The sequence below is a fragment of the Schistocerca cancellata genome, chromosome 2 (genome assembly GCF_023864275.1).
Source record: "Schistocerca cancellata isolate TAMUIC-IGC-003103 chromosome 2, iqSchCanc2.1, whole genome shotgun sequence".
NCBI lineage: Eukaryota > Metazoa > Arthropoda > Insecta > Orthoptera > Acrididae > Schistocerca > Schistocerca cancellata.
In genome coordinates, this window is record NC_064627.1 from 126,447,444 (window position 1) to 126,461,695 (window position 14,252).

Below are 14,252 nucleotides of genomic sequence, written 5' to 3' on the forward strand. Positions count from 1 at the left end.
GGAGGCAAGTGAGCTTCAAAAATACGATTTTTAGATTTTAATATATTTGAAATGCCTGGTCTTTCCTGCGTGAAACAGTTTTGTTTTATATAAATACAATTTTTTGGTGAGATATGTTGGTTTTCCTGACGCTCCGTGCAATCTCTCCTTTAAATGCCATGGCTTCCTTTTCGTACATCTACATCTAGGTGATTACTCTGCTAATCACAATACAGTGCATGGCAGAGGGCTCAATAAACCACCTTCAAGCTGTCTCTCTACCGTTCCACTCTCGAACGACACGCTGGAAAAACGAACACTTAAATTTTTCCGTGCGAGCCTTGATTTCTCTTATTTTATCGTGACGATCATTTCTCCCTATGTAGGTGGGTGCCAACAGAATGTTTTCGCAATCGGAGGTGAAAACTGTTGATTGAAATTTCATGAGAAGACCCCGTCGCAACGTGAAACGTCTTTGTTTTAATGATTGCCACTCCAATTCACGTATCATGTCTATGGCACTATTTCCCCTATTTCGCGATAATACAGAACGAGCCGCCCTCCTTTGTACTTTTTCAATGTCATCCGTCAGTCCCACCTGGTGCGGATCCCACACTGCACTGCAATACCCCAGAATAGGGCGGACACGCGTGATGTAAGCAGTTTCTTTAGTAGACCTGTTGCACCTTCTAAGTGTTCTGCCAATGAATCGCAGTCTTTGGTTTGCTCTACCCACACTATTATCTATGTGATCGTTCCAATTTAGGTTATTTGTAATTGTAATCCCTAAGTACTTAGTTGAATTTACAGCCTTCAGATTTTTGTGACTTATCGCGCAATCGAAATTTAGCTGATTTATTTTAGTACTCATGTGAATAACTTCACACTCTTCATTATTCAGGGTCAATTGCCATTTTTCGCACCATACAGATATCTTATCTATATCATTTTGCAAGTCGTTTTAATTATCTGATGACTTCACAAGACGGTAAATGACAGCATCATCTGCAAACAATCTAAGACGGCTATTCCAATTGTCTCCTATGTCGTTCATATAGATCAGGAACAATAGAGGGCCTATAACACTTCCTTGGGGAACGGCAGATATTACTCCTGTTTTACTCGATGACTTTCCTTCTATTACTACGTACTGTGACCTTTCTGATAGGAAATCACGAGTCCAGTTGCACAACTGAGGCGATCTTCTGTAGGCACGCAGTTTGGTTAGAAAACGCTTGTGCGGAACGATGTCGAAAGCCTTCTGAAAATTTAAAAATATGTAATCAATTTGACATCCCCTGTCGATAGCACTTATTACTTCATGAGTATAAAGAGCTAGTTGTGTTTCACAAGAACGATATTTTCTGAAATCGTGCTGAATATATGTCAATAGCTCGTTTTCTTCGAGGTACTTCATAATGTTCGAATACAGTATACGCACCAAAACCCTACTGCAAATCGACGTTAGTGATATAGGCCTGTAATTCAGCGGATTACTCCTACTTCACTTTTTGGGTATTGGTGTGACTTGAGCAATTTTCCAGTCTTTTGGTACGGATGTTTCTGTGAGCGAGCGGTTGTGTATAGCTGCTAAATATGGAACTATTTTATCAGCATACTCTGAGAGGAATCTGACTGGTATACAATCTGGACCTTTAGCCTTGCCTTTATTAAGTGATTTAAGCTGCTTCGTTACTCCGAGGATATCTATTTAAAATGTTTCTCATCTTGGCAGTTGTTCTTGACTGGAATTCAGGAATATTTACATCGTCTTCTTTGGTGAAGGTGTTTCCGAAAACCGTGTTTAATAACTCTGCTCTAGTGGCACTGTCATCAGTGACTTCACCGTTGCTATCGCGCAGTGAAGGTGTTGATTGCGTCTTGCCACTGGTGTGCTTTATGTATGACCAGAAGCTCTTTGAGTTTTCTGCCAGATTTCGAGACAGAATTTCGTTGTGGAAATTATTAAAAGCATCTCGCATTGAAGTACGCGCCATATTTCGAACTTCTGTATGCCAATCTTGGGGATTTTTCGTTCTTTTAAATTTGGCATGCTTTTTTCGTTGCTCCTGCAACAACGATCTGACCAGTTTTGTATACCATGGGGGATCAGTACCATCACTTATTAATTTATGTGGTGTATATCTCTCAATTGGTGTCGATACTATCTCTTTGAAAACATTGCACAACTTATCTACACTTGCGTTATCAGATCGGAAGGAGTGATGACCGTCTCTGAAAAAGGCGTTAAGAGCATTTTAATCAACTCTTTTAAATATATATACTTTGCGTTTCTTTTTTATGGTTGTAGGTGTTACGGTATTCAGCCTAGCAGCAACTGCCTTGTGGCCGGTAGTCCCTGTATTCGTCACAATACTCACTATTTTTCCGGGATTATTAGTTGCTAAAAGGTCAAGTATGCTTTCGCAATCACATACGCTTCGAGTGGGCTCATAAACTAATTGTTCAAAATAATTTTCTGAGAAAGCATTCAATACAATTTCGGATGACGTTTTATGCCTGCCGCAGGCTTTAAACGTATAATTTTTCCAGCATATCGAGGGTAGATTAAAGTCACCACCGACTATAATTTTTGCGTCATGCAGAGATAATGCACAGCATTCTTTTACTCCTTGTATATTATTTCATGCTTATATTGTTTGTCCAGAAGAGAATGTGGACCAGGTTGAGAAGATTCTTGAAAGAAAAGTCAAAAATAGTATTGGAAGATGGTAAACGTCGCCTGACAAATGTTGAAATAGAGACATTACAGAATTATTATGGTTTGGCCACAAAAAGAAATGTAGGGAATTTAGAAAACATGAAAAAAGCTGTATGGGCTATCTTTTTCCATAAGCTTTTCACGAATGAAAATCCAGTACACGTCTTTGCCAGAATGATCCTGACACTTTGTGCACGTGCAGAAGAAGTGTCAGATATGACTACAAACATTCTTTACCTGCAACAGTAATGAATGAAATTAAGCCCATATTCAGAGACCTTTGTAAAGATACCTTGCTGAAGAAATGTCTTCATAGGAAAACCCAAAATTTAAATGAATGTGTGAATTCTGTCATTTGGAACCGATTACCGAAAACTGTATTTGTTCAGCTTACAGCACTCAAATTTGATGTTTATGATGCTATTTTATGCTTCAATGATGGTGTAATTAGGAAACTGGATGTTTTGGAATTATAAGGCATAAAATCTAGTGGAAATACTGCAAATTCTTGGTGCAAATAAAGAGAGAATCCGCAAAGCAAATACTGCTAATTTAAAATGCACGAAAGTAGCCAGAAAGAAAAGAAGAGAGACCAAGACAAGAGAAGAAGATCAATATGATTCAAATAATGCTCAGTATGGTGCAGGAAAATATTAGTGGTAAGTCTTTCTCATCAGTAACTACACTACAATTGCAATATTAAACTTTAAATGGATTTTTCTCAAAACTACATTATTTTTTACTTTCAGGTATCAGTATTTCATAAACTAATGGGGTTAGAAACATGAAATTTGGTTAATTTATACTGCAGATGGTAATAAGCTGTTACAAGTAAATTGAGAGCCACCAAACAATCAGAAACTGTTTTACAACAATTAATGTACAAAAAAGTTAAATTTTACTAGTGAAAGCATAAAACGTTTTTTCTTCAAAGCCATAAGAGGTATTATGTTGATTTTACTTGTAAATTGAGGCATATATGTTATATATGTGCAGTAAAAATTTCATTGTTTTATCACTAACGGTTCTTTTGAAAAGTGTACCTATTCAAAGGGTAAAGCAGCACTGGCAGAATAGGGATAAGAATTGCCTTCCGTCTCCCCTTAATCACAGAAAATTTTGGGCATTCATTCAAACAAAAAGTTTAGAAGATATTAAAATGACAAGTTCAGAAAATTAGTCCTTGGTAGTCTACCAATCCATACTAATATTATAAATGTGAAAGTAACTCTGTCTGGTACACGTTCACGACTAAACCGTTGAACCGATTTTCATAAAATTTGGTAGGGCGATGGCTTGGAGACTCAGGAAGACCACAGACTACTTTATGAAGTGTTTAGTACAACATATTTACTGATTTGAAGAATATAACGTCAGTTATGGAACAATATTGAAACAATTTGAAAGATATGTACTTTTGAGCTTTATCGTGATTGTAAAATGCTTTCCTTGGTTGATATGTTGTACGTAATATGATTCAACGTAATCAGTACGATGCTTATTCAGTTCTCAACACATTTAATCCGTACTACCATACTAATACCAGTATTATTAATTGCCAAAGTAACTCTGTTACGTTTTCACGGCTCTACCGTTAAACCGATTTCGATGGTATTCAGTACGGAGATAGCCTGAACGCTGAGGGAGACCACAGCCTTCTTTAGAAAGCTGTATCTTTTAGAAAATTATTAACATTTTGAATTACGGTATACGTGAGCGGCATACAGGTGACCCTGGGGCGATGGTCGGCGATTCTTAGTGTCTTTAGATTATTCCGCGACAGTGCAAACCCAATGTTATTGTGTGCGTGGCTTATGATATTGAGTTGCTTCACCGCCTAGCACAGCTGGAGAGTTTTGGTGGAGCTACAACAACAATAAAATCGGACTGTACGGCCGGGAACCATATTTAAAACTTAGAACAAGCCTTTCATACGTAAGACTGATTTAGTGTGTTGTTCTAAGAGATTTCAAGCTGCGAAAGCTATTCGAATGCGGAAAACCACAGAGCAATCTCCTGTGCATTGGAACTTGGATGCTGAGCGTCAGGCAGCCTTAAGAGCTGCAAAGACATTAGAGGCGTCACAATTCCGTCGCATTTTAGACGCTGAGCGTCATGCGTCTCTTACAACTTCCAAGACGCTTCAAGACTCAAAAAGACGGCGACATTTAAAGGCTGTACGACAGACAGAGAGTCATACCTTCGCATGTGGCGCGTGGGAGGCTTTTGGCTAGGCTGCATTTGATTATGAGCTACTAACTGCCTATGTTAATCATAAATTATCATAGGGGGACGGATCAAAAATATAGGTCCCATGACTGGTGGCAAAATCTCCAGTCTTGTACAAGGTGAGCCAGAGAAACCACTACAGACTCTACCTTAGTGCGAATGTAATGAATCGAAGCATTTTAAATATAATTTAGATAATACAACATATACTTTGAGATTAGACATACAAAAACGTAATAGAAAGACATTCACTATGTACCTACGAGGTGCATTCAAGTTCTAAGGCCTCCAATTCTTTTTCTCCGGACTGGAAAGAGATAGAAACATGCGCATTGTTTTTAAAATGAGGCCGCATTCATTGTCAATACGTCCCAGAGATGGCAGCACCGTACGGCAGATGGAATTTTACCGTCAGTGGCGAGAATGAGAACTGTTTTAAATACTTAAAATGGCGACGTTTCCCTTACTTGAACAGCGTGCAATCATTCGTTTTCTGAATTTGCGTGGTGTGAAACCATTTGAAATTCATCGACAGTTGAAGGAGACGTGTGGTGATGCAGTTATGGACGTGTCGAAAGTGCGTTCGTGGCTGCGACAGTTTAATGAAGGCAGAACATCGTGTGACAACAAACCGAAACAACCTCGGGCTACCACAAGCCGGTCTGACGACATGATCGAGAAAGTGGAGAGAACTGTTTTGGGGGATCGCCGAATGACTGTTGAACAGATCGCCTCCAGAGTTGGCATTTCTGTCGGTTCTGTGCACACAAACCTGCATGACGACCTGAAGATGCGAAAAGTGTCATCCAGCTGGGTGCCACGAATGCTGACGGACGACCACGTGGCTGGCCGTGTGGCATGTTGCCAAGCAATGTTGACGCGCAACGACAGCATGAATGGGACTTTCTTTTCGTTGGTTGTGACAATGGATGAGACGTGGATGCCATTTTTCAATCCAGAAACAAAGCGCCAGTCAGCTCAATTGAAGCACATAGATTCACCGCCACCAAAAAAATTTCGGGGAACCACCAGTGCTGAAAAAATCATGGTGTCCATGTTCTGGGACAGCGAGGGCATAATCCTTACCCATTGCGTCCCAAAGAGCACTACGGTAACAGGTGCATCCTACGAAAATGTTGTGAAGAACAAATTCCTTCCTGCACTGCAAAAAAAAACGTCTGGGAAGGGCTGCGCATGTGCTGTTTCACCAAGACAACGCACCCGCACATCGAGCTAACGTTACGCAACAGTTTCTTCGTGATAACAACTTTGAAGTGAATCCTCATGCTCCCTACTCACCTGACCTGGCTCCTAGTGACTTTTGGCTTTTCCCAACAATGAAAGACACTCTCTGTGGCCGCACATTCACCAGCCGTGCTGGTATTGCCTCAGCGATTTTCCAGTGGTCAAAACAGACTCCTAAAGAAGCCTTCGCCGCTGCCATGGAATCATGGCGTCAGCGTTGTGAAAAATGTGTGCGTCTGCAGGGCGATTACGTCGAGAAGTAACGCCAGTTTCATCGATTTCGGGTGAGTAGTTAATTAGAAAAAAAATCGGAGGCCTTAGAACTCGAATGCACCTCGTATATACTGGCACTGCATACGTTCTTTTATACACTCCGGGAAATGGAAAAAAGAACACATTGACACCGGTGTGTCAGACCCACCATACTTGCTCCGGACTCTGCGAGAGGGCTATACAAGCAATGATCACACGCACGGCACAGCGGACACACCAGGAACCGCGGTGTTGGCCGTCGAATGGCGCTAGCTGCGCAGCATTTGTGCACCGCCGCCGTCAGTGTCAGCCAGTTTGCCGTGGCATACGGAGCTCCATCGCAGTCTTTAACACTGGTAGCATGCCGCGACAGCGTGGACGTGAACCGTATGTGCAGTTGACGGACTTTGAGCGAGGGCGTATAGTGGGCATGCGGGAGGCCGGGTGGACGTATCGCCGAATTGCTCAACACGTGGGGCGTGAGGTCTCCACAGTACATCGATGTTGTCGCCAGTGGTCGGCGGAAGGTGCACGTGCCTGTCGACCTGGGACTGGACCGCAGCGACGCACGGATGCACGCCAAGACCGTAGGATCCTACGCAGTGCCGTAGGGGACCGCACCGCCACTTCCCAGCAAATTAGGGACACTGTTGCTCCTGGGGTATCGGCGAGAACCATTCGCAACCGTCTCCAAGAAGCTGGGCTACGGTCCCGCACACCGTTAGGCCGTCTTCCGCTCACGCCCCAACATCGTGCAGCCCGCCTCCAGTGGTGTCGCGACAGGCGTGAATGGAGGGACGAATGGAGACGTGTCGTCTTCAGCGATGAGAGTCGCTTCTGCCTTGGTGCCAATGATGGTCGTATGCGTGTTTGGCGCCGTGCAGGTGAGCGCCACAATCAGGACTGCATACGACCGAGGCACACAGGGCCAACACCCGGCATAATGGCGTGGGCAGCGATCTCCTACACTGGCCGTACACCACTGGTGATCGTCGAGGGGACACTGAATAGTGCACGGTACATCCAAACCGTCATCGAACCCATCGTTCTACCATTCCTAGACCGGCAAGGGAACTTGCTGTTCCAACAGGACAATGCACGTCCGCATGTATCCCGTGCCACCCAACGTGCTCTAGAAGGTGTAAGTCAACTACCCTGGCCAGCAAGATCTCCGGATCTGTCCCCCATTGAGCATGTTTGGGACTGGATGAAGCGTCGTCTCACGCGGTCTGCACGTCCAGCACGAACGCTGGTCCAACTGAGGCGCCAGGTGGAAATGGCATGGCAAGCCGTTCCACAAGATTACATCCAGCATCTCTACGATCGTCTCCATGGGAGAATAGCAGCCTGCATTGGTGAGAAAGGTGGATATACACTGTACTAGTGCCGACATTGTGCATGCTCTGTTGCCTGTGTCTATGTGCCTGTGGTTCTGTCAGTGTGATCATGTGATGTATCTGACCCCAGGAATGTGTCAATAAAGTTTCCCCTTCCTGGGTCAATGAATTCACGGTGTTCTTATTTCAATTTCCAGGAGTGTATATACGTATCTACAACATTACGTACACAGACATTTCGTGAAATGACTAGCTTACTTACTCACCATCATTCATCATAACAAAACTACTGGTATGCGAGTGAAGCAACGGGTAACAGCTAATTATACAAGGTATTACAACCACCAAGTGATTGAACAGGTGACCCCCCACAAGGTGCGGCCTAACACTTCCACAGCATTACGAGGCGCCGCCACTGCCCCCACGGTTGGAAGGGGTAGACAGATGTAGAGTACATCCACAACACATTAAAGTTGTGCATGATCGACCAATTATGGTCAGGATACCACATCAAATTGCACAGATACAATCCGATAAAGAATAAGTTAGCACATGAGCTGTTTTAAGACACAGAGCGAAACCCAACAAGCCTGGAATCGGATTGTACATAAGCGTCAGTGAGGTCAGTGATAAAGCAGCACAACACAGCTAGCATGGCCCTCATGACGGAAGCGTTAGCGCACGAGAAAAGACTTTTTAACGAAACTGGCTGACATGTAAACCTCGCTCTTGTGACATCACTCAGTCATAAGTTCAGTTCCGGTTACGCACAAGGCACTGTCAAGAACAGATATAATTAATGTAGTCCCAACAGGAACGGCTAACAAGACGCCAAATATTCATACTGACACCCCCACGATTCCATTGCCAAAACACTTCCACCAACACGCAGAAAAATCAACTACATTACGTTGCACAAACTTCAGTCGGTTACAAACCTCAACATAGCATTCCTACCCGCTGTCAGTTCACAGAAAAATAGCATCCTGCAATTCCGGAGAGAGCCCTCCTCCCAGCAGATCACTCTGACTGATCCACTGGAAACACGGGGACGCGCTACCCCTGCTCCTCATGCAGATCGGTCCACTGAAAAAAAATCGAACAGCTGCACACGCTACAGCCTTTCTATTGGAAATAGTGGGGAAGGTAGACACCAGGTAGCACCCAGAAGAAGGTAAAGTATGGTCTTGACCGGTGTCCATTTCCGAGTCCCGTCGCCGGATACGAGCCAACTCCCTGCGAGAAGGCCGGCAGACAGAGCTGCAAATCCACCAAAGCGTCAAAGGTGAGATACCACGAAGCCGAATCGATCCATCGTGGGCGAGCGACATGTTTCGCCCAGATCTCACACCCACTGACGTATATCCGTTTGGTCAATGAACTATGCACTCCACACGAAGCAGTACATGAATGATAGGGAAGATACTGTTGCAGCAAGTCATTGGCTCTGTTTTAGTCCCATCACCATTCAATTTATACATTACTGATTTACCAACCACAATATCAACTAAATTCATCTATGCTGATGACATTGCACTGTTAGCACACAGCAGTAATTTCTAAGATGCTGAACGAACTCTTACGGAGGATCTGGAGAAGCTGTCAACTTTCTTTAAGACCTGGAGATTGATCCCAAGCACATCAAAAACTGAAGTCTCTTGTTTACATCCAGCGAATCGTGCTGCGAACTAAAAACCAAGAGTTCTGCTCAATGGACAAACGTTGAGGTACAATCCTTTCCGAAAATATCTCGGAATCACTCTAGATAGAACTCTGAGCTACAAAGAGCAATTCACAAAGCTTTCTCATAAAGTTGCTGCAAGGAACAACATACTACATAAGCTCAGTGTCCCACGCCCGGGTTCCCGGGTTCGATTCCCGGCGAGGTCAGGGATTTTCTCTGCCTCGTGATAACTGGGTGTTATGTGATGTCCTTAGGTTAGTTAGGTTTAAGTAGTTCTAAGTTCTAGGGGACTGATGACCATAGACGTTAAGTCCCATAGTGCTCAGAGCCATTTGAACCATTTGAACCATAAGCTCAGTGGTACCACCTGGGGAGCCTCTGCTGAGTGTCTGCGTTTAACTGGCATCAGTCTTGTGTTCTCTGCTGCCGAGTACTGTGCACCTGTCTGGTTGGAAAGTGTACGTGAAGAAGGTAGACACAAAACTTAACGACACAATGCGCTGCATTACTGGTTCCATCGAATCAACCCCCTGCCACTGGTTACCTGTACTGAGTCACATCCCTCCACCTCAGTTAAGGCGGAAACAAGCACTACTGAGGGAGGCCAAGAAAATCTGTGCATCACCTTCTCTACCACTGCACCAGGAATTCTGTCATCCACCACAGCAACGATTGCGATCAAGAAGACCAGCAAGTGTTACTGTAGGACAACTCATCGGGGATGGTTTTGATCTAAATGAAAGCTGGAAGCATGAATGGTCAACAAAAACATTGGGAACAAGAGCCCATCAACTTGATCCCACAAAGAAGTCGAAAGGTTTTGACCTACCGAGGAAACTTTGGTGCCGCCTCGACAGGTTAAGGGGACATGGTTGTTGTAGCTACTTCAGGTACAAATGGGACTGGATCAGTTCACCAATGTGTGAATGTAATCAAGAAGAGCAGACAACTGAACATTTAGTCCAACGCTGTCCACTTCATTCATACCCTGGAATTCCCGATGACTTGTTCACTCTCACACCCAGCTTAATTAACTGCTTGAAAAACACGAACAAGGACTTCAACGTTTAATCTTGTCTTATATCATATGTATATTGTATAAAATCATTTGCCTTATATCAACTGTACATTGTATAAAATCACCATACGATTAAATAAAATAAATAAATGGGCTCTAAAGTCGGCCAGCAGAGTGGTACCTCGCACGCATGTAGGTGACGTAAGGCCATCGCATTGAACAGAGATTATGTTGAAAAATAGAGTTTTGTATCCAAAAGAGTGAGGAATAATATGGCGTACTACAACCCTGGATCAAACCAAACTGATTTTAGAAAAAGATGTGTTGCATTACATGTCGAACGCCCTTTCTGTGAGAAACAATGTTTCTAGATGAGATGCGTTGGTATTGGCTTGGCATATTACCAGGAATGGTAGAAATGAGAGAAACGATGGGTCATTAGATCCATCTTCCTAGGATGAACAGGAAACATGGAGATTGTGGTATCCCAGTGCGGAGAGTGCGAGCTAACATCCCAAAGATGTTCGGGCTCACATGCGGTTCCTCTTCGTCGAAATGTCTTGGTTCAAACTCGTCTAGTGGTTGACCGCCCGTGTCATTACACGCCCTAAATTAGACACTTGTGACCCTTTGCTTGATTTGACTGGTTGATAGCAAGTTTTCGAAATTGTACGAAACGTAAAACGCTAATATAATATATAACAACAGTAATAATAATATCGGGAACTAAATTAACGACCCATAAATGATGTAGGCCACACATTTGCGATTTGGTTAGAATAGTGTTTATTCAGAAAGAGAACTAATAGAGAAACTGGGTGTATTTAGAGTTACTGTTACCCTCGAGCGCATACCCATTTGACTCAGTCCGATCGTTCAGAATCTCATCGCGAAATCCAATACTCCACCTCGTCATTTACGCGAAAAGTTCACACCAGGCGCGTGGCTTCTCACCGCTCAGAGACTAAGTCACGCGATACCACACAACGCGAAATTTTCTTAGTCGTTTCAGTTCCTAGCTGCCTAAAGACCGACCGTCCGCCTTCGCGTCTCTACCAGCACTGCCCGTCCCCAGCCGCATTTTCCGCGCGCCAAACATCCTCGCTAAACTAACTAGTGCAGTTCCCTTTCCTGAAGCCGTCCATCTGATTGGCTACAGCGTATTCTACATTATTTTACATCTTAACATATTTAAATAATCAAAGCTTGACCACTTTCACGTTTTAAATAATGTGACAATAATATTCGTTACGTACTACGCTTTAAATTCTTTTACATAATACCAATACAATTTCTTTCTTAATTTTGAATGTCACGGACATTAGCCTTGCACCAGTGTACTTTCTGATAAATACATAAAGAACAAAAGTAACTGTTATGCACTAAACCTTACAACAAATATTTTGTTACCTAATGACTCAATAAGGTGTCATGCTCTCATCGTTCAATGTGTTTTGTGTGGAAGAAATGATGATCTGATGCTTAAGTGAAAACACTGATAATTTAAATTTACTACATCTTTTAAACAAACAAAGTTACAGAGTTGATATTTACAACATTTGTCATTTTAATTATGCTCTTCTATATGAAATGTCGATCGTTAAGATCGACCAAACCGTTCAGATTTTAGCATTCAGGTCTTTGTTACAAAACTTGTTAATTTCACTTTAACAGTAAATCCTAAACTACTATAGATATGGTCGATATTCAAGTTTTAATGGGAACGCCATGAAAATTTATGAAGGATTACTGTGGCTTCATTCCCTGAATTACTACAGAATTAAATAGTTTTCATAAATGTTTCCCTTTATGGACGATCTTAGATCCGCCATATTTAACACTGCTACGTCTCCCTGGCTTCTACGGAGTTTCCCTATGACATAGGTTCTCGTCTGTCGCGCTCGCACACTACATCGCTTAGACCTCATTCAGCACAATAGACGCCTCTGAATTTCCCATTTCGAGGCGAATTTGCGCTCTTTGTGGTACACGGTCCTGGATGACAGGGCTCGTTTCACAATTTCTGAAGGCTGACTGTTTCGGCCATATACTTAAATGAGAGCGAAATGCTCGTTAACTCACAAGAGGGGTGCTCAAGTAGTCAAGAAAAGTAGAACTTTCTTACTACAGAGAGAGTACACAATACCGATATCAACCGACAGAGCTTGTAAGTAAGAGCAACTTAAAGATCATCCTGATCTGATGGGGGTTCGTCTCAAAAGTAAGGTTAAACTCCCTTGACTCGTTACATGTGGAGAGTGAAATTAGTCATCAGGACAACAGTAGACTAGTTCAATTAATTTCTTTATTCTGGCGCTCAGCCACAGTACATCAGGTGGAGGCACCCAGTTGCTACAGGCTACAGGCGTCTGGCATTGCTGACAGCGCAGAGAGCGGGGTCAATTGAGGCATCACTCGAATGCTGCCTTCAGCACCATCTCCAGCCGCGACCATGATGACAGTGCAGCAGTGCAGCTGCCGATGGCCGTAAACTTCCTCCAGTGAGCAGGCGGCTCACTTAAATTCAGGGCAGATAGCCCTGTCTAGTGGTCAAACAGCTGATCTGTACTTCATTCCTGGATGTCTTTCTGTATGTCACAGGGTCTTGGTGTAGGCCGCGATACTGAGATGAGAATCATTTAGTAAACAAATGGCTGAGTGCTTGTGCACTCCTTATTGTGTTCATTTAGAGCTTAAGACTTATACTCTCAACACTTCCATGGTGGCAAGCAAGAAAAGGCTTACGCCCTTCTACTAAGATATTGCAGCATTGGCCGTTTGCTATACTGCAAGTTGGCTCCGCTTCGCAATGCCAATTGGCCATGTTTTGCTTTGCAATGCACAACACTCTCTCTACCTGAGACTGGCTCTGTTGCAGCTTACTTCCACTCTGGCATACTTTTTGACCGAATACAAAACTACAGTTCAATACAATAACAACGGTTCTTGAGTGTATTAGCAGAGTACACTATCGGTCAATATCGAGAAACACTGCCATATGCAGTGTCTGTATGCGTGGAACTGGCAGTCTCTGTGGTGTCACTAATGAGCATTGCGCTCTGTTGGGTAGACTGGCTGCACTTTCTCTGGAGATCAACCTGGAAACCACATTGATTGGCAGGCTAATGGCAGTGTCCTACAAAGGCAACCCAGCAGAGGAATACCTGGAATCTGCCTAGTATCAAACATCTAATAATTCAAAGGTAGCTCCAGCTGTAGCTGGTTGATATGGTGCCCTCAAATACTGCTGTGGATGTCGCAGGCAGAATGGGCTGTGGTTGTGTTGTAGACACTTTGACATGGCAGCAACCCATAGCCTTCTGTTGTGTGATGTGTTGCTGGATCGCAAGGCACAAGTCAAACATCATGTTTCTCTTCACTTCAGAGGAGATGGCAGAGTCATCTGTGGCGGAGATGACAGCCAAGAGTAGATAGCAGAGCCATCTGTGAGAAGCAGACCTATAGAAAAAATGAAATCAGGCAAGGTCATCACTAATAAAAGTGACTGAGCCACCGAAAAGGGCATGACCTAGCGAGGACAGGCATGCGGCCTGCAAACAGGAGTGACAGTTAAGTCCGCCCAAAAGCCTGGAGAGTTTTTCCTAAATGGAAGAGGCTGACACCAGTGCAGAGGAGGTAGGGTGCAAACTGCAGGGCTGGTAAAGGCCACCATCAAACCAAAAGGTGGTGCCATTCAGGAAGTTGGAGCTGATGCCACCGGAAAAACCAGGGAGGAATTGATGGTGGAGGATGGTGAGTGGGCCATCGGCATGCTCGCGCTTGGCC